The sequence below is a fragment of the Triticum urartu genome, chromosome 6 (genome assembly GCF_003073215.2).
Source record: "Triticum urartu cultivar G1812 chromosome 6, Tu2.1, whole genome shotgun sequence".
Taxonomy (NCBI): Eukaryota; Viridiplantae; Streptophyta; class Magnoliopsida; order Poales; family Poaceae; genus Triticum; species Triticum urartu.
In genome coordinates, this window is record NC_053027.1 from 230,256,430 (window position 1) to 230,275,932 (window position 19,503).

A 19,503-nucleotide genomic window follows, 5' to 3' on the forward strand; every position below is an offset into this window, starting at 1 on the left:
CCGTTAGGCTTGATGGCTCCTACTATCATCGATAGCAATGCGGTCCAGGGTGAGACTTTTCTCCCCGGACAGATCTTCATATTTGGCGGCTTTGCACTGCGGGTTAACTCGCTTGGCCATCTGGAGCAGATTGAAAGCTACGCCCCTGGCCATCAGGTCAGATTTGGAAGTTTGAATTACACGGCCAATACCCGTGGGGACGTGATCTTGGACGGATTCGAGCCACAGCCGGGCACGCCGCACTGTCGCGATGGGTATGACCTAGCTCTGCCACCAGACGGTACCCCAGAGGCAGCACCCGCATCAGCTCCGACCCTTTGCCCGGAGCCAACTGCGCCAATCGAGGACAGGTGGCTAGACACCACCTCAGGGGCTGCAGTTTCAACGGTGATCGAGCCGAACACCAGCATAATCCTCTGCGCAGCCCGTGACTCCAAGGTGCCGAACTCTCTTCCGGACCCCGAACCATCCGCGCCCTTTCCAATCGAATCCGATTGGGCGCCGATCATGGAATTCATCGCTCCGGATATCTTTCAGCACTCGCCCTTCGACGACATTTTGAATTCACTAAGGTCTCTCTCTTTGTCAGGAGAGCCCTGGCCGGATTGTGGCCAACAGGATTGGGATGCGGACGACAAAGAAATTCGACGCCCACCCACCACCCACTTTGTAGCCACTGTCGATGATTTAACCTACATGCTTGACTTCGACTCTGAAGAAATCGATGGTATGGACGACGATGTAGGAGACGAACATGAACCAGCACCTATAGGGAACTGGAAAGCCACCTCGTCGTATGACATATACATGGTGGATACACCCAATGAAGGCAACGGCGACGAGATAGCGGAGGATGACCCCTCCAAGAAGCAACCCAAGCGCCGACGTCAGCGGCGCCACTCTAAGTCCCTCCAAAGCAAAAGTGGTGATACCGGCGTAGGAGATAATAATACTCCGGATAGCGCCAAAGACAACAACAACCCCCTCCAGCAAGATTTAGAGCAGGAGGATGAAGGAGCCAGCTCTCCTGAGGGAGCGGCCGGCGGAGAGGAGGAGGATGACAATTACATGCCCCCCTCCGAAGACGAGGCAAGCCTCGGAGATGATGAATTTGCTGTACCAGAGGATCCCGTCGAACAAGAGCGCTTCAAGCGCAGGCTTATGCCCACGGCAAATAGCCTAAAGAAAAAGCAGCAACAGCTTCAAGCTGATCAAGATCTGCTAGCTGACAAATGGACTGAAGTCCTCGCAGCCGAGCAATATAAACTCGAGCGTCCCTCCAAGAGTTATCCAAGGCGCAGGTTACTTCCCTGACTGGAGGAAGAAGCGTATGAAACGGCTGATCGGCCACCTCGTGGACGTGATAGAGAGGCATTCCAGCCAAAAGCTCAGCCTCCGCCCCAACGCCATTCAAGTAAAAAGGCATGGGGAGATACGCCTGACATGCGAGACATATTGGAGGACAAAGCAAAGCATTCAAGGTCGATCTACAGATCACGAGGGCGCACAACTCTACGAGATGATAAACGTCACGCCGGATACAGTAAAAGCAAATCCGGCCGGGGTGAACACAACGGGCAGGACCCATTCGAGCTGCGTCATGATATAGCCCAATACAGAGGCGCCACACACCCCTTATGCTTCATAGACGAAGTAATGGAACATCAATTCCCAGAAGGTTTCAAACCTGTCAACATTGAATCATACGACGGCACTACAGACCCCGCGGTATGGATTGAGGACTTCCTCCTCCACATCCACATGGCCCGTGGTGATGACTTACATGCCATCAAGTACCTCCCACTCAAACTCAAAGGACCAGCGCGACATTGGCTTAATAGCTTGCCAGCGGAGTCCATTAGCTGTTGGGAAGATCTGGAAGCCGCATTCCTCGACAACTTTCAGGGCACTTATGTGCAACCACCAGACGCCGATGACTTGAGCCACATAATTCAGCAGCCAGAAGAGTCGGCCAGGCAATTCTGGACTCTGTTCCTTACAAAGAAAAATCAAATCATCGACTGTCCGGATGCGGAGGCCTTAGCGGCTTTCAAGCACAACATCCGAGACGAGTGGCTAGCCCGGCACCTTGGTCAGGGAAAGCCGAAATCTATGGCAGCCCTCACGACGCTCATGACCCGCTTTTGTGCGGGAGAAGACAGCTGGCTGGCTCGCAGTAATAACATATCAAAGAACCATGGTACCTTAGATACCAAGGACGGCAATAGCAGGTCACATCGCAACAAGAATAAGCGCCGCATTAACGGCGAAAGTACTGAGGATACGGCAGTCAATGCCGGATTCAAAGTCTCTAAACCCGGTCAGCGGAAAAAGCCATTGAAACAAAGTACGCGGGGTCCGTCCAGCTTGGACCGTATACTCGATCGCTCGTGTCAAATACACGGCATCCCAGACAAGCCAGCCAATCACACCAACAGGGATTGTTGGTTGTTCAACTAGGCCAGCAAGTTAATTGCCGAAAACAAGGACAAGGGGCCACATAGCGATGACGAGGAAGAACCCTGGCAGCCGCACACTGGAGGACAGAAGAGGTTTCCCCCGCAAGTGCGGACGGTGAACATAATATATGCAACCCACATCCCCAAGAGGGAGCGGAAGCGTGCGCTCAGGGACGTATATGCGTTGGAGCCAGTCACCCCAAAGTTCAACCCTTGGCCCTCCTGTCCAATCACCTTCGATCGCAGGGACCACCCCACTAGTATCCGTCACGGCGGATTCGCCGCACTGGTCCTAGACCCAATCATCGACAGATTTCACCTCACTCGAGTCCTTATGGACGGCGGCAGCAGCCTGAACCTGCTTTATCAGGACACAGTGCGCAAAATGGGTATAGACCCCTCAAGGATAAAACCCACAAAAACGACCTTTAAAGGCGTCATTCCAAGCGTAGCGGCCCACTGCACAGGCTCAATTACACTGGAAGTGGTCTTCGGATCCCCGGATAACTTCCGAAGCGAAGAGTTAATCTTTGATATAATCCCGTTCCGCAGCGGTTATCACGCACTGCTCGGATGAACCACATTTGCTAGATTCAATGCAGTACCACATTATGCATACCTCAAGCTCAAGATGCCAGGACCTCGCAGAGTTATTATAGTCAATGGGAACACAGAGCGCTCTCTCCGAACAGAGGAGCACACCGCGGCCCTCGCAACAGAAGCGCAAAGCAGCCTCTCAAGGCAATCTATCAGTTCGGCGTTTCAAAGTCCAGACACCTTCAAGCGCGCTCGGGGCAATCGGCAAACAGACCGCCTGGCACGATCTGAGCTCGCGTAGCAATACGGCAGCCACCCCAATCCCATCCCAATGGCGTTTTTCGTGCCGCACGTACATAATTATGCATTAAAAATACCATGGGCACAGATGGGGAGGGGGAGGCACAACTACGACACGCCACAAAACGCGGCCTAAACCGCACCAGGGGCTTCCCGTTTGGTTATTTTTCTTTTTCTTTCAGGACATCAATCTCTGGAAACACTGTCTGGCAGCTCTATTGCCGAACACATGATACAGCAACCAAGGAGGTCGACAACTACAGAATTCCCATGTGGATTACAGATTTATATAATTCCTCAGCTCGCCCTTTGAAGGGACATAGTCCTACTCTTTTGCTTATTACACTATCTGTATCACTCTGCTTTAATGCAATTTTTCAATATACAATACATGACATTACGACTATTATCGCATTTTTGTTATATATATATATACATATATATGTGTTCATTAATAACGCCTAGCAACCGTACACTCTGGTACAGCCAATGCACCAGGGGCTTACGTACCCACAATATGGTGTGAAAAGTCCGAACACTTTCACAAGTGCGGCATCCCGAACTTATAGCATTATATGCATCAGCTCCAAATCATGTCTTTGGTCAAATGTTGGGTTTGCCTGGCTCCTATGTTTTGGTACCTTACGTTCCGCTCTATCGGCTAAGGTAGCGCTAGGAGAACTACTGCGATTGTGCCCCGGTTCTGCCGGGCCGAGCACCTCAGTAGAGAAAGCTAAAACTGACTGTCATGATAAGGCGAGAGACTGGTCGCTGTTCGGCAAGGTTTTTCGAGTCCTTAAAGACTTATGCCGCTTAGGGCGAGGGGCTGGCTCCGTCCGGCTTACAGGCATGTATTGTGCCCTGAATTCGGCCTTCCGAATACCAGGGGCTTCGCCGAAATTTAAAATTATAGAATTCTATGGCTAAGTGAGAGTGATAAAGCATTATTAGTCCAGTTGCCTTGTTCGTTGTGCCGAGCACCTCCCTCGAAGGACCCAAACATGGGAACAAGAGTGCTCAGGTTTATCCCGAACACCCCGACACTCGTGGCATGGGGGAAGAAGCCGAGGACTAGCCATCTCTTAGATTAGATAAACAGCCAAACAGAAGGTAATATTTTAAATTCACACAAGCGTTGCATAGCGAATACGATACAAGTTTTCATACATACAGGACAAAACGAGCAAGTCTCATTCAAATATTATATTTTGCGAACACTCATCCATGATAAGACGGGCGCCCGACAGAACACCCTTGTAGTACATCTCGGGGTGGCGGTGCTCCTTGCCCTCCGGCGGCCCCTCCTTGATCTGCTTCACGGCTTTAGCTTGACCCACTGTGTTTTGACACGGGCGAAAGCCCGGCGTGCTCCTTCAATGCAGACGGATCGCTTGATGACCTCCAGCCGGGGGCAGGCATCCACAAGCCGCCTCACCAGGCTGAAGAAGCTGTTCGGAAGGGCGTCGCCAGGCCACAACCGGACTATGAAGCCCTTCATGGCCTGATCGGCCGCCTTATGTAGCTCAGCCATCTACTTCAGCTGGTCGCTCATTGGCACCGGATGTTCGGCCTCAGCATACTGAGACCAGAATAGCGTCTCCGTGGAGCTTCCGTCCTCGGCCTGGTAGAATAATGCGGCATCAGACACACTGCGGGGCAAATCTGCGAATGCTCCTGAAGAGCTCCGGATTCGGGTAAGTAATCGGTAATGCACCTTTACATGCTTGCTTTGTATATAGAAAGCCTTACCCGCCGCTATCTTCTTCATCGCGTCGATCTCCTGAAGGGCCTTCTGGGCCTCGGCATTGGCACTCTTCGTGCTCTCACAGGTCGCGGCAAGCTCAGACTCTCTCGTCTTCAAGTCAATCTCCAATGCCTCGTGCTTTGTCACGAGAGCCTGGAGCTCTTGCTGCACCTCGCCCACCTGAGCCTCGTGCCTCTCTCACTCGGCGCGCTCCTGGGCCGCCTTTTCTTCGGCCTGGGACATCGCTTGCTTTAGGGTCGCCACCTCGGTCGTGGCCCCTGGCAAATATACAATGATCCTGTCATTTAGCAATCGCGTCCTTTTTCTCATCTACAGATGGGGTATTACTTACCCATGTTCTCCTCGAGCTGCCTCTTAGCAAGGCCGAGCTCCTTCTGGGACCCCTCGAGGGCCTCCTTCAGTACGGCGACCTCCGTAGTTAGTGCGGCGGACGCCAGCAGCGAAGCCTCCGTATGCATATTGACATACTTATATTAGACTCCTGCGATATTATTTGATCCTCTGTTCGGCTTTTCTTTGTGAACACCGAACAAAGCATCAGGGGCTACTATCTATGCGGTAACACTTCTACTACATTTTAAAACACTTACCTCGAAGCCTGTTAGAAGGCTAGTACAGGCTTCAGTCAATCCGCTCTTGGCGGACTGAACCTTCTGGATCACCGCACTCATGATAGTGTGGTGCTCCTCCTCGATGGAAGCGCTGCGAAGCGCTTCCAACATAGTGCCCGGCGCCTCTGGATGGACAGAGGTCACCGGCACAGGCGTCTCGCCCCCCTTAGAAGGGGACCACCCGCTCGAGCTCGGGACCGTTGGAGGGTCCAGCGCGGTGTTCGGCTGAGGGCCGAACTCGGAGCTCTCGGGGACCCCGTCCCCTCGGCTCCTAGAGTCTGGAAGGTCGCCTCGAGGCGCCTCCAGGATTGTCCCCCTCGATCTGGTGCCTCTTGAGACAGCACCTCGGCGTCGTCGGCTGGATGACGGGAGGTGGCGGTCGGGACTGGATCGCTATCCATGTCCGACGAGCCCAGGGAGCCGTCCGAAGATACCTCGATATTGGTCTGGGGTGGCCTGCACAATTGAGTTCGGCATTAGGGAAAGCAATGCGACAAAGGAACCCTGTGGCTTACTTTGGTATCCGAATACTTACGATCTCCCCTGGGGCTTCGCCCTGGGCAACCACTCGTCTCCACCTTCATCGGCGGCGGTGGAGCTGTCCGGAAGGAGAATCCTTCCCTTCTTGGACCCTCCGGCCTCCCAAGTTGGGGTGGCCTTCCTTTTCTTGCCTCCCCCAGTCGGTGGGGGAGCCTCTTCTTCCGCTTCCTCGTCTTCGGGGGAAGAGTGCACCCCAGAGTCATCGGACGGTGAGTCGAACGACGCCTGGCGTCGGGAACTCTTTCGAGCTCCCTTGGCCTTCTTGGTCTTCTCCGGCACCTTATAAGTTGCCGGAGTCAGCATCTTCGCCAGAAGAGCGTCTGCGGGGCCTTCAGGCAAGGGAGCCGCACAGTCGATCTGTCCGGCCATCTTCTGCCAGTCCTGTCAAAATTACGGGAGTTTAGATCCCGCATAGAGTCAATCTATATAAAAATAAGTATCCTGTGAAAGGTAAAACAACTTACCGCACTGGCATGGCGCTTCGCGCTGAATCCGTGATCCTCAGTAATGGGGGGAGGGACCTCGACGCTCTTGAACAGCACCCTCCAGGCATCTTCATGAGTCGTATTGAAGAGCCTGTTCAGAGTTCGATGCTGCGCCGGATTGAACTCCCACAAGGTAAACTCCCGTTGTTGGCACGGGAGTATCCGGCGGACGAGCATAACCTGGACTATCTTGACAAGCTTGAGCTTCTTGTCCACCATGTTCTGAATACATGACTGGAGTCCGGTCAGCTCTTTTGAATTACCCCAGGACAGGCCCTTCTCTTTCCAGGAGGTGAGCCGCATGGGGATGCCAGATCGGAACTCGGGGGCCGCCACCCATGCGGGGCCGCGCGGCTCGGTGATATAGAACCACCCCGATTGCCACCCCTTTATGGTATCCACGAAGGTGCCCTCGAGCCATGTGATGTTGGGCATCTTGCCCACCATGGCGCCTCCGCACTCCGCCTGGCGGCCGCTCACTACCTTCGGCTTGACATTGAAGGTCTTCAGCCATAAGCCGAAGTGGGGCTTGATGCGGAGGAAGGCCTCGCACACGATGATGAACGCCGAGATGTTGAGGATGAAGTTCGGGGCCAGATCATGGAAATCCAGGCCGTAATAAAACATGAGCCCCCGGATGAAGGGATGGAGAGGGAATCCTAGTCCGCGGAGGAAATGGGTGAGGAATACCACCCTCTCATGGGGCTCGGGGGTGGGGATGAGCTGTCCCTCATCTAGGAGCCGGTGCGCGATATCGTCGGGCAGGTATCCGGCTCTCCTCAGTTTCTTGACGTCTCCCTCCATGACGGAGGAGACCATCCACTTGCCTCCTGCTCCGGACATGGTTGGAGAAGGTTGAGATGGAAGTGAGGACTTGGGCGCTAGAGCTCAAGTGTGCGGGAGCAGATGAGCAGACGAGGAAGAAGGCGTGGATAGAAAGGTGAATCCTTATCCCTTTATATGGGCGGACAAAACTAAGAGTACCCACTTGCCTGGTAAAACTCGCTTATCCCCCAAGCGCCGCAATTGATGGCGCGGTTGGGTTACCCATGCCCGTATTGATGAGAATCCCGTAATAAGGGGACATGATATCTCATTTGACAAGACGTGTCGAAAAACTGCCTCGCGTTATGTGCGGGGCTAGTTAAAAGAAACGGTTCGAATGATCACCGGGCCATGACGTAATGTCATGTTGCCAAAACAAGCTAGCGGATTAGATCTGCGAAAACATTATTCTCTCTATGGTGAAATGTGGAACTTATTTTGCAGGGTCGGACACTATCCTCGTATTCAAATTCTTCTGTGATGTATTCGGAGGAGGAACCCGCCTTGCAATGCCCAAGACAACTGCGCGCCGGACTCATCGTCATTGAAGCCTAGTTCATGGGCTACTATAGGAGTCCTGGATTAGGGGGTCTCCGGATAGCCGGACTATCTCCATTGGTCGTACTGTTAGACTATGAAGATACAAGATTGAAGACTTCGTCTCGTGTCCGGATGGGACTCTACTTGGCGTGGAAGGCAAGCTAGGCAATATGTATATGGATATCTCCTCCTTTGTAACCGACCTTGTGTAACCCTAACCCTCTCCGATGTCTATATAAACCAAAGGGTTTTAGTCCGTAGGACAACAATCACAACATACAATCATACCATAGGCCAGCTTCTAGGGTTTAGCCTCTCTGATCTTGTGGTAGATCTACTCTTGTAACACCCATATCATCAATATCAATCAAGCAGGACGTAGGGTTTTACCTCCATCAAGATGGCCCGAACCTGGGTAAAACTTCGTGTCCCTTGCCTCCTGTTACCATCCGGCCTAGACGCACAGTTCGGGACCCCCTACCCGAGATCCGCCGGTTTTGACACCGACAATGACACTCCGGAGGTGGGTGATGTGCTCATGATGCAGAATATTTTCACGAGTGAGATACTTATTTTGTATGCGAACTATCTCAATAATGCGAAAGGCTTTAATCTCAGCAGGAGTAAGATGAGTGAGGTAAGGTTTAAGGATATCTTCCTCTTCCTCCTCAACTGGTAGCACTTGTTCGAAGACCGGAGGCTGATCTACGGTAACCTCCTTGCTCTCATCTCCTCCAACGGCTTCCACGGGCTCTTCTCTCTTCAGCTCGATCTTCATCTACCAAGCATCCTCTTCCACGTTGTTGGAGGAAGAAGAAGACATGATGCCTGGCCCGACAGATATGACAGAAAACAGCAAGAAAAGAGAACAGGGGATTTCTCTGCGATACGGTGATGAACAGGTTCGAGAAGTATATATAGATTTTTATCTTGGAGGACAAGTATATGGTAGAGAAACAGAGTATGGAAGGTGTTCCAGGCGGGCACAACCCACCTGGGCGCGCCAGGCAGGCCTGGCGCGCCCTGGTGTCTTGTGCCCACCAAGGGACGCTTCCTGGAAGTTTCTTTTTTCCCAAAATTCTATAATATTCCAAAGCTGATAAAAAATATTTTTGCGGATATTTCAGAGCCCGTTTACTTACCGTATCTCGTACCTCCTTATTTTCATGATTCTGGAATGTTTCGGAAGGACTCTTTTATGTGTTCTTCTGGTGTCACAGTTTGGATAATATTACTTTCAACATTAATAGGCATACCTGAGATATAATGCTTTATTCGTTGCCCATTGACAACCTTCGGGTTAGTACCATCGGAATTATTTATTTTGATGGCTTCAGACCGATAAACGTCCTTGATGACGTATGGGCCTTCCCATTTTGAGAGGAGCTTTCCTGCAAAGAATCTGAAACGAGAGTTGTACAAAAGAACATATTCTCCGACTTTAAACTAACACTGTTGAATTCTTTTGTCATGCCATCTTTTAACTTTTTTCTTTAATAATTTTGCATTTTCATAAGCTCGGGTTCTCCATTCATCTAATGAGCTAATATCAAATAACCTCTTTTCACCAGCAAGCAGCAAGTTTGAAGCCATAATTGAGTTATTTGATTGCCCAATATGCTTTATGTTCTAACTCAAGAGCCAAATGACAAGCTTTTCCATAAACCATTTTATGAGGAGACATACCCATAGTATTTTTATATGTTGTTCTATAATCCTAAAGTGCATCATCTAATTTATTAGACAAATTCTTCCTGGACGTATTGATAGTTTTTTGCAAAATTAATTTTATTTCTCTATTGCTAAGTTCAACTTGACCACTAGACTGAGGATGATAGGGTGATGCAATTCTATGGTTAACATCATACTTGGCAAGCATTTTATGGAAAGCACCGTGAATAAAGTGTGAACCACCATCAGTCATTAAATATCTAGGGACTCCAAGCCTTGGGAAAATAACTTCCTTAAGCATTTTAATAAAGGTGTTGTGATCAGCACTACTGGTTGGAATAGCTTCTACCCATTAGAGGAAGGAAAAGGTCCCATGTAATCAAATTTCCAAACATCAAATGGTTCAACAACAAGTGAATAATTCATAGGCATTTCTTGACGCTTACTGATATTACCTATTCTTTGCCATTCATCACAAGATAAGACGAACTTACGAGCATCCTTGAAGAGAGTAGGCCAATAAAATCCAGATTGCAATGCCTTGTGAGCAGTTCTATCTCCAGCATGATGCCCTCCATAAGCTTCGGAGTGACATTTCCATAGGATTTGTCCCTGTTCCTGCTCAGGTACACAACGTCTAATAATACCATGTACTCCTTCTTTATAAATACTAGAAAAAAGGCTCGTGTGTTGCAACGGGAAAAAATATCGATGTACTTGCTTATTAAAGAAAAGCTAAGAACCAATCAAGATCTTTCAGAAATGGAAATTCTCTTAATAACATTCCAACTCTATAAGATTAGTAATAACATTTATAACTCGTGAATACATTTAATTCAATGATGCTTCGCTACAATCAAACACCATTTTCAATGTAATTGGGTTGACCGGGTCGAGGAATTGGATGGAAGAGCGCCTTTCGTATCCCACTGGCGAGAGCAGGATAAGGATACTCTGTCCTTGGGCTAATATAAAAGGGAAAATTGAGCAATTCATGTTGTTGATCTGAGCCACTAACTCTGTTTTCCATTCAATTCCGATTCCCGCTCCATTCTCTCATGTTCATCTTGTCCACACCACATAAAGGTTATGTGTTTAATTGCATATTTGCATCTCGGCTTCTGGTTCTGTTTGTTATAAACAGAACAAAATATTAGATTGACTCAAACTTTAGTATAGAAACCTTACTGTGTCTCCGATCATCTGAAAGTCATGTAATCTTGTGCTTTCAGACACCAAAATTGAGACATGGCCAAGCATGTTGTCGTTGTTGTGCTGAAAATGGTAGGTGCAACCAACATGTATGAGGCCACCAAATAATTCTTTTGTGTTATGAATGAACTCCAAAAGGACCAATCGTACTAAAATATCATGGTAGTTTTTAATAGAATGTATTCCTCTCCAACTTAATTAAATGAATATATAATTGAATGGATCTCACGTGCCACCTTAAACCTACAAAGGACCGATTATCATGTATAATGTTTTGTCCCATTCAATCGTGTACAATTAATCTAGTTTCACAAGAAGACTATGGGCTTTCCTTTGGCAATGTTCTAAATCTGGTTCTTCAACATGTGTAAGACAAATATGAACATATATGAAAATGAAGATCCAATAAATACGCTGGCAAAAGTATATGCAAAACTCTGGACTACAAAGAATTTAGTTTCATCTTGCTGTCTGGACATTAAGTAAGAACATGAATCAATTTACCTGATGAGGATGTGTCTAGTTTCAGCTTATATTCTCACCGGAAAGGAATTTTTATGATTACTATGAAAAATCTCCTCATGCACCAAACCACCTGATGAAATTAGAATGAAACTTCAGGGTGTCACTACTTGAGAACTTGCCCAACATTCCAAATTACAAATCTTACCTAAAAAGAATGGGTGAGCAACTCTACCCTATTTGTCTATTATGCTAATCTTTCATCACGCGATACATTTAGCTCCATCAATTAACATAAGCATAACAGTCCAGCCCAATTTTCCTTCAGTCTGAACCCCACGACGTGCAAAGGAAGCTCCTATTCAACGACCGGTAAACAGAGTGCATGTGTGCTCCCAGACTCACAATACCAATGAAACTCAATTGACCATGTGTTATGGGTAAGGTAGCAATGTCAACACGCTACAACAACTCTAGAGCCAACGAAAATTCAACCTCATCCTTGGCTAACCTGAGGTACTAATAGATTTCAGGGTTAGACCAAAAAGGACCAAGTCACATGGAACTGGCACAAAACCAAGGCTGCTCATGGCAATGTCGAATTGCGATGCAAATTGCAGGGAATGCAAACTCATTGTAGGGTCTTGGGCAGGCTTGTGATGGTAACGTGCCACTTGAAGACTAGCTAAATCAAATCACGATCGAGCTGGGTCTGACCCGGTCCATAGAGCAAATTCACTCTATTAATTGCATGTACCAAATTTCACGTAATTCTCCTGACCCGGTCGAGCTGCCGCACTCATCTTCGATAGCAGAGTGGAAGATGCCAAGCCAGCATCAGCGGACGCAGTTACTTAGCGGTGTGGTCGTATTAAGTGCCACCAGGTCATCCCAGTCGCCGCAGCCTCACCTAAGATCGCTCATGACGCACACTTGTGGAGGTGCTGGGGCGCGAGTCCGCCTCCGTGAGCGCTCTGGCCCCGTCCCCAACGACGAAGGCCTCCATGAGCCCCCGGCTCGAGGAGACCAGCTGGGTGCTCGTGCGCGTGTTGCATCTGGCCGGGTTGCACCGATGGCCTTGGATTCCTCTGTGACCGACGCCATCCAGCCGAGGAGTAGATGGGCTCCGGTGGTCAGAGTTGGGGTGGGTGGCGGCGCTAGTTCGGGTAGGAGGGGATTTGGGGTTGCGGTCGAGCAAAATAGAAAATAAACAGCAGCTCGATCCCCTCCTCCTTCCTTCCTCTGAAACGACGACGGAGAGAAGAACGGCCGCACTTTCTTGACGAAGATGGATGGTAACCCCCGGGCCGATGTGTCAACCATGGCCTTGTACAGGATGGTGATGCGGATCTGCGTCCCCACACCTATGGACGGGTTGGAGCTCTCCCGCCGAACTGCCGGTGAGGCTTGTGTCGAGGGCGCCACCGACCTCAGCTCCCCTCTTGGGTCGATCCCTCCTCCTTCCCCCGTGTGCCGAACAAGGAGGGGAGCACCGCGCCCCATCTCCTCTTCATCCTCCCGCCTGAGGTACAGCAGCCGCCAACGCATGAGAGAATGGGTGGTATGGATAAGAGGAAGACTGCTTTTTCTGAATAAAGGATTTCGGGTTGAATAAAAGTAAATGTAGGGCTATTTATGTAAAAAGCGAAATGTTTTCTCCGATCCACTTAAAGAGGGACTACGGGTTGAATTCCAAAAAGTTTAGGGACCTTTTTGGAAAATTGCCGCGACGGTGAACCCAAGAGACTCAACCCGTGCTTTACTATTAGGGAAATATGTGTGTCATCCCAAAAGTAATGTCTTAAATCACAGAAGATCTTTTTTCTTTTGTTGGTATGTGAAGCTAGGTGGTAAATATTTAGCAACAATGTAATTAGCATAATCAGCATACCAAGGAGTATTGTGAGAAACATTTATTGCAGCTAACTGCTCATCAAGAAAACTATCATCAATAGGTAGTGGGTCATCAAGCACATTTTCAAGCCTAGATAAATTATGTTCTACTGGGTTCTCAACTCCTTTTCTATCAATGATATGTAAATCAAATTCTTGTAACAAGAGAACCCATCGAATAGTTCTAGGTTTAGCATCTTTCTTTTCCATAAGATATTTAATAGCAGCGTGGTATGTGTGAATAGTTACTTTGGAATCAACAATATAAGGTCTAAACTTATCATAGGAAAACACAACTGCTAAGAATTCTTTTTCAGTAGTAGCATAATTTCTTTGAGCACTCTCTAGAGTTTTAGTAGCATAATGAATAACATTAAGTTTCCTATCAACTCTTTGTCCTAGAACAGCACCAACAACATAATCACTAGCATGACACGTAATTTCTAAAAGCAAGTTCCAATGAGGTGGTTGAACAATAGGTGCAGAGATTAAGGATTTCTTAAGTGTTTCAAAGGCTTCTAAACAATCATCATAAAAAACAAAAGGAATATCCTTCTGCAAGAGACTAGTAAGAGGCCTAGAAATTTTTGAAAAGTCTTTGATAAATCTCTTATGTCGGTGGTAAACGACACCTATGGGGTCACTGGGATCCCTTCTACGATTGGTGGTTGCGGGGTTGTGCAAAGAGCGGGTCCGGCGGTCAGCACACAAATCGTTTACCCAGGTTCGGGCCGCGGAGATGCGTAAAACCCTACTCCTGCTTTGATGTGTATTGGAGTGTTCTTGTGTTCTGGAACTAGCTACGGTGTCTCTCTAGTCCAAAAGAGCCAAATCCCCCTCCAGTACACCTCGGGCCTCCTTTTATAGACAAAAAAGGGGTCGCCACAGTGGCACACAGGAGGTGGAAAGGTGTACAGGGGCCGAGTCTATCCCCTGGCATTGTCGGACAAACACATTTAATGCGTTGCCGACGTGCCCCTCTTGCTTTATTGGGGACGACAAAGAAGCTCGTCCCAGCTGTCGTCGCCTTGCCTGGCTTCGACGCAAGTTCAAGATGACGAGGCGTTTTAGCGCCACGTTGGCTAGCTGCTAGGCCGGCGCGGTGGTGGAGCCTTCACGAAGATCTGCATGCCACCACGCAGGTGCTTGCTGAGTTGGTGTAGAGGCCGCGTGCTTCCACGCAGATGCCTGCCCAGCTGGTCGGGCTAGCAGCTGTATGGGGAGCGACGGTGGAGTCTTGGCAGATGCAGTCCTGGCTGCGGCCCCGCGGCCATCCTCGGCAAGGGTCTTGCCGAGGGCGCGACAAGGGTCTCGTCGTGCCACCGCGGTCGTCCCCAGCAAGGATCTTACTGGGGGTCTCGTGGATTTTCTTGGCAAGGATCTCACCAAGGATCATCATCTTCTGGTTCTCATCTGATCTTGTGTATCTATGATCTCTATAAAGATCTACATGCCACCACGGAGGTGCCTCCCGAGCCTTGGTTCCAATATGGTTGATGGTGTTGGAACCCCTTGGGGTAAGGGTGGCGCGCTCTGCTGGTGTCAGGCAAGTTGCCTCGGCAAGGATCTTGCCGAGGCTGCGAAAGCCACCCCGGCAAGCGTCTTGCCGGGAGAGTCCACCTCTCCCTCTTGCTCTCTTTGCGTCCCTGGTCTTGGCGTTGTTGTGGTGGTCTTGTGCTCTGGCATCCCTCCTCTGCCCCGCTTAGTGCGGCCGTAGGCGCGGCTCTGACTGCCCGTACACAAGTAAAGGGGTGCAAAAGGAGAGCCCCTACTTTTGTACACCAACAGGAGCCCCTGGGCCTGGGCCACACATAAGCGCGATGCGTTGTTGGGCTAGGCCCAAAACGGTGCGCGGGTAGGTGGGGTGGATTTTTACCGCAGTAAATTCTTCGTCCACTGCGCTTCCCCACGACCTGCGTTGAACGTGCGACGTGGGGGGTCATGCGTGACGTGGGGGTTTCGCCGGAGTGCTTCCCAGAACAACGCTCTTCCGCCAATACTTTTATCCTCGGATCCAGAAGGGAGGTGCCATCCCCGATTTTGTCACTTGTATCCCAAGGCCCCTTGAGAAGGGGACATATCCAGAGGGCGCTCAGAAGTAGAGGTGGGAGGAGTGGCAGAGCCGGTGGTGCTGGATTGAGCAGAAGGACCCAGAGGAATTCTGCCAAGTTTGCCAGACGCTGCCAGTTCGCAGAGATGACTGGGCGATGTCAACGCCCAGGACGGGAGGCTCACGGTCGCCACCACCAGTATCCACCACCTCGCCGCTGCCGGTTTCACCCTGGAGATGATTGGGGTGGATTTTATCCGCCGCCGCGTCGCTCCTCTACACAACAAGGGGAGGCCGGCTTGGCTTTTCAGCAACGCGGCTAACATCATGCGGCTCCACCCCGGCCTGAACCACAACTTCATGGTGATGCAGCACGCCCACTTCTGCCAGCGGCTCTTCCAGCTCGACGTGAGTCGCGACGGCAGGGCCGAGAGGGTCGGCAAGGCTGCGAAGGCCGGCAAGGTCGCCAAGGGGTCCTTGTTCGGGTTGCCGGCGGGGGTGGTCCCGCTGAGCAACAACTCTCGCCAAACCAACATCATCGCCATGATGCCGGACTTCAATGCGCACGGCCTTAACTCGAATTGGGCTGAGCCGGAGGAGGATCAGGTGCAGGAGTTCTTCGACACCATGGTGGAGAAATACGTCCGCGAGGAGCCACTGCTCATCCAGGACACTACCCAGGAAGAGCTGGACTACATCACCGCCAGGGCGGCAGAGGTAGAGCTCACCAAGGAGGCTGGCAGCGCTGGCGGCGTGGAGGACGAGGCCGTGGCAGCCATAGAGGAGAAGGAGCTTGCCTAGTGGGCGGAATCCGCTGGGGAGGCCAGCAGCGCCGGCACCGGGGCCCCTCTCATCGAAGATGACATTGATGAGTCATCTGAGGAGGAGGCCGAGGCTGTCGAGCCCCCGGCCACAGGGAGAGGGCGTGTCCTACGGCGGGCCGTCTTTGGTGAGTCGGTCCGGCCCGGCAGGACCGCACAACCACAACAGCCTCTAGAGGCGTCCATGAGTCAGACGAGGGCCGCGGCTGCGGGGAAGGCAGTGAAGGTTGCGCTGGCGAAGAAGAAAGCAGCTGCCCCTTCTCCGTCCAAGCGTTCCCGAACTCCACCTACTTCCTCTCCTCCTGCAGGTGACGACACGGAGGTCTTCTTCGACTTGGGTGTCTTAGCCCGAGGAGGAAGAGGAAGGCCTCGGAAGAAGAGGCGGAGGATGAGTAAGTGTCTCGTCTTTTGTCATCTCTGTCCCCTCGGACCGTGACACTTTTCTTGACTTGTCGTCATCTTCACAGGGAGAGGGAGACGTTGGCCCAGAGGGTGGCGAAGAGGGCCAAGGCCTCGACGGGCGGCCAGCCCCCGGCGAGCACCTCGAGTACCACGCTGCTGGTGGTGGAGAGTAGCCCGAAGAGCAGCCCCCGGCGCAGCCCCCAGCATGCGTTCATCACTCGCTCCTCATCGACGTGTGCTGGGCATGATTTCTTGGCGCTGACCTTGCTGTGGTTGCAGGAGGAGCCACTGAGGGCTACCCCCAACACGCTGCCCCTATCAACCAGGCCGCCCCAAGGCGCGTCCCTGGTAAGGGCGCCAAGCACCGAGCCCATGCACACAGAGGAGGAGGAGGAGGCCCTGGGCGCCGGTGGCTCCGTCCCGGCACCGAATGTCGGTGGGGAGGGGGCCACTTCGTCCCAGTTTGGCACAGGTGAGTTGTTTGTCTCCCATTCCCGCTCGTCTTTCTTCTTTCAAATTTTGATCTTGACTTCGCCTCATTATCCTTCTCGGTACCCAGATCCTTCCTCGGCGTACCGGGAGGACGTGGACACCGTCATTGAAGAGGTCGCCAGAGAGGCCATGGCCGAGGCCGACAAGATCGTTGTTGAGGAGTCTGCCAAGGACGTTGCTGAGGACGCCGCTGAGGGGCCTGCTGGGGAGGCCAGCGAGGCCGCTGCCGAGGAGGCCGGCAAGGGGCCTGCCGGGGAGGCCTGTAAGGCTGCTGGCGAGGAGGAGGTGGTCGACGACCAGCCTTCCTCCTCCGCCGCTTCTGGCTTGGGAAAATATCTGAAGGTGGGCGACGACTTGTTTGTCCACCTTCCATGGAGGGCGACCACCAGGGCGCCCACCGAGGGGGAGGTGTTTGATGACGAGGTGCCTGCCGCCGCCGTGCTTGAGGTTGTTGACGTACCGAGCGTCGGTGGCGGCGGTTCATAGGAAGAGCGGCTCCTCCAGAGCATGAGCGCCAGCTTCCACAAGCTTCAGGCACTTCACCGCGCCCGCCTGGACAAGGCTAAGTCCAGGATGGCAGCAGTGGACAAGATGGAGGCGGACCTCGAAGGGCGCGTAGCCGAGGTGCAGGCTTGGTTCTGTCAGGCCTGTGAGGAATTTAAGGCCGCCCAGGACGAGCTAGCCGAGCGCAAGATGGAGCTTGTCATGCAGCAGGCCGATGTCGAGAAGGCCCAGGAGGCGGTGAGTCGGCAGGCCGCCGAGGAGGAGGCCGCTCAGCGCCAGCACCAGGTCGAGATGAACTCCCAGGAGGAGGAACTCACCACTCACGAGGAGAAACTCGTCGCGACGCTCCGCGGCAAGGACGAGGAGGTCAAGGAGATCGTCGTGAAGTGGACCCAAGAGCTAGAGTAGAGGCATGAGGAGGCCCTCAACGCTCAGGCCCAGGCCCATGCCAGCAAGGTGAACGAGCTGGAGATGGAGCGGGACGAGCTGAAGAAGCATGTCCTGGAGCTGACGGGAGAGAGGGACGCGGCCAAAGGCACTTTAGCTGACGCGCAAGACACATCCCTCGCCAAGGCCGAGCTACTCTCCATGGCCAACGAGTCCATCAAACACCTGAAAGCTGAAGCTGGAGGGCCTTGAGGGGACGCTCTCTGAGGTCAGGGCCTGGGAGGAGAACCTGACCAAGAATCTGGAGGAGGAAAGGCAGCTGTGGAAGAACGACGCCGTCAGCCACACGGATTTCGTGGCAGGCGAGAAGCTGTGGATCAGCTGCCTCGCCGATGTTGCCGACAGGATCACCATGCAGCTGGCTACCATGGGGTACGTCCCGTAGCCGAACGTGAGTCCTAATGCCGGGCTGAATCTGTTCTTCAAGGGTGTTCTCGGGGCCCTGGAGCGGTTCCACTCCAACAGGGCGGCCTCTCTGGCCGAAGAGGCCCAGAGGCTTTGCCGGGGTGCCATGACCAAGGTCCTCACCAAGATGGCGTACTGGAACCCTTACCTCAACTTCGAAGCTTCGCTGGATATCTTGCCGGACGACGTGGACCCTGCGCCGCTTGAGGAGCGCATCGAGCCCGTCATCAGCCGCATCAACGGAGTTCAAAGGGTACAAGGCCAGCGCCCGGACTAGGCACCCTGTTTCTTATCGCCAAGGGTACAAGGCCGCTGCAGGTTCATGGCCAAGACGATTTTTATCTTTAGTTAGAACCGCAACAAAAAATGATGTAATATAACCCTGCAGTACTTTCAAAACGATGCATGTTATTTTCCTGTTTGATCTCCCTTTGTATGTCCACCCTACGTTAAACGGGTAGGTTTGCCGGCGCGGAAACCCATGCGGCGCCTTAAGGACGGATCCTCAATGGCCTGCGGGGTATGCTTGCTGTCGGGCAAACCACCTCACTGCTCTTGACGCAGCCACTTGAGTTGTCGAGCGTACATGAGTCAGAACGAGAGCGTTGCCAATCGCAGAAGCTCACCCTGTCGTTCTTGACGCAGCCGCTCGAACTGTTGAGCGGACTCGATACAGAACGAGAGCGTTGCCAATAGTGGTAGGGCCCCATTGCGTGCATGTTTTCCATACATAGGGCAAGATCGTCGAGGACGATAACCTTATATATAAAAAGGAATTACTCAAAGTCTTGCATGACTTAGCTTTTCTGCCACTCGTGAACGTTCGCCGCGTCCACCGAGGACGTCATTTGTTTGGTCGTCTTCTTGCTTGAAGTGACGACCATGATGAAGCTGTTGCTTCAACCATACCGGATTTTCACAACTGCGCACCCCCTACCTGGCGCGCTAGAGATGTCGGTGGGAAACGACACCTATGGGGTCACTTGGATCCCTTCTACGGTTGGCGGGTGCGGGGTTGTGCAAAGAGCGGGTCTGGCAGTCAGCACACAAATCGTTTACCCAGATTTGGGCCGTGGAGATGC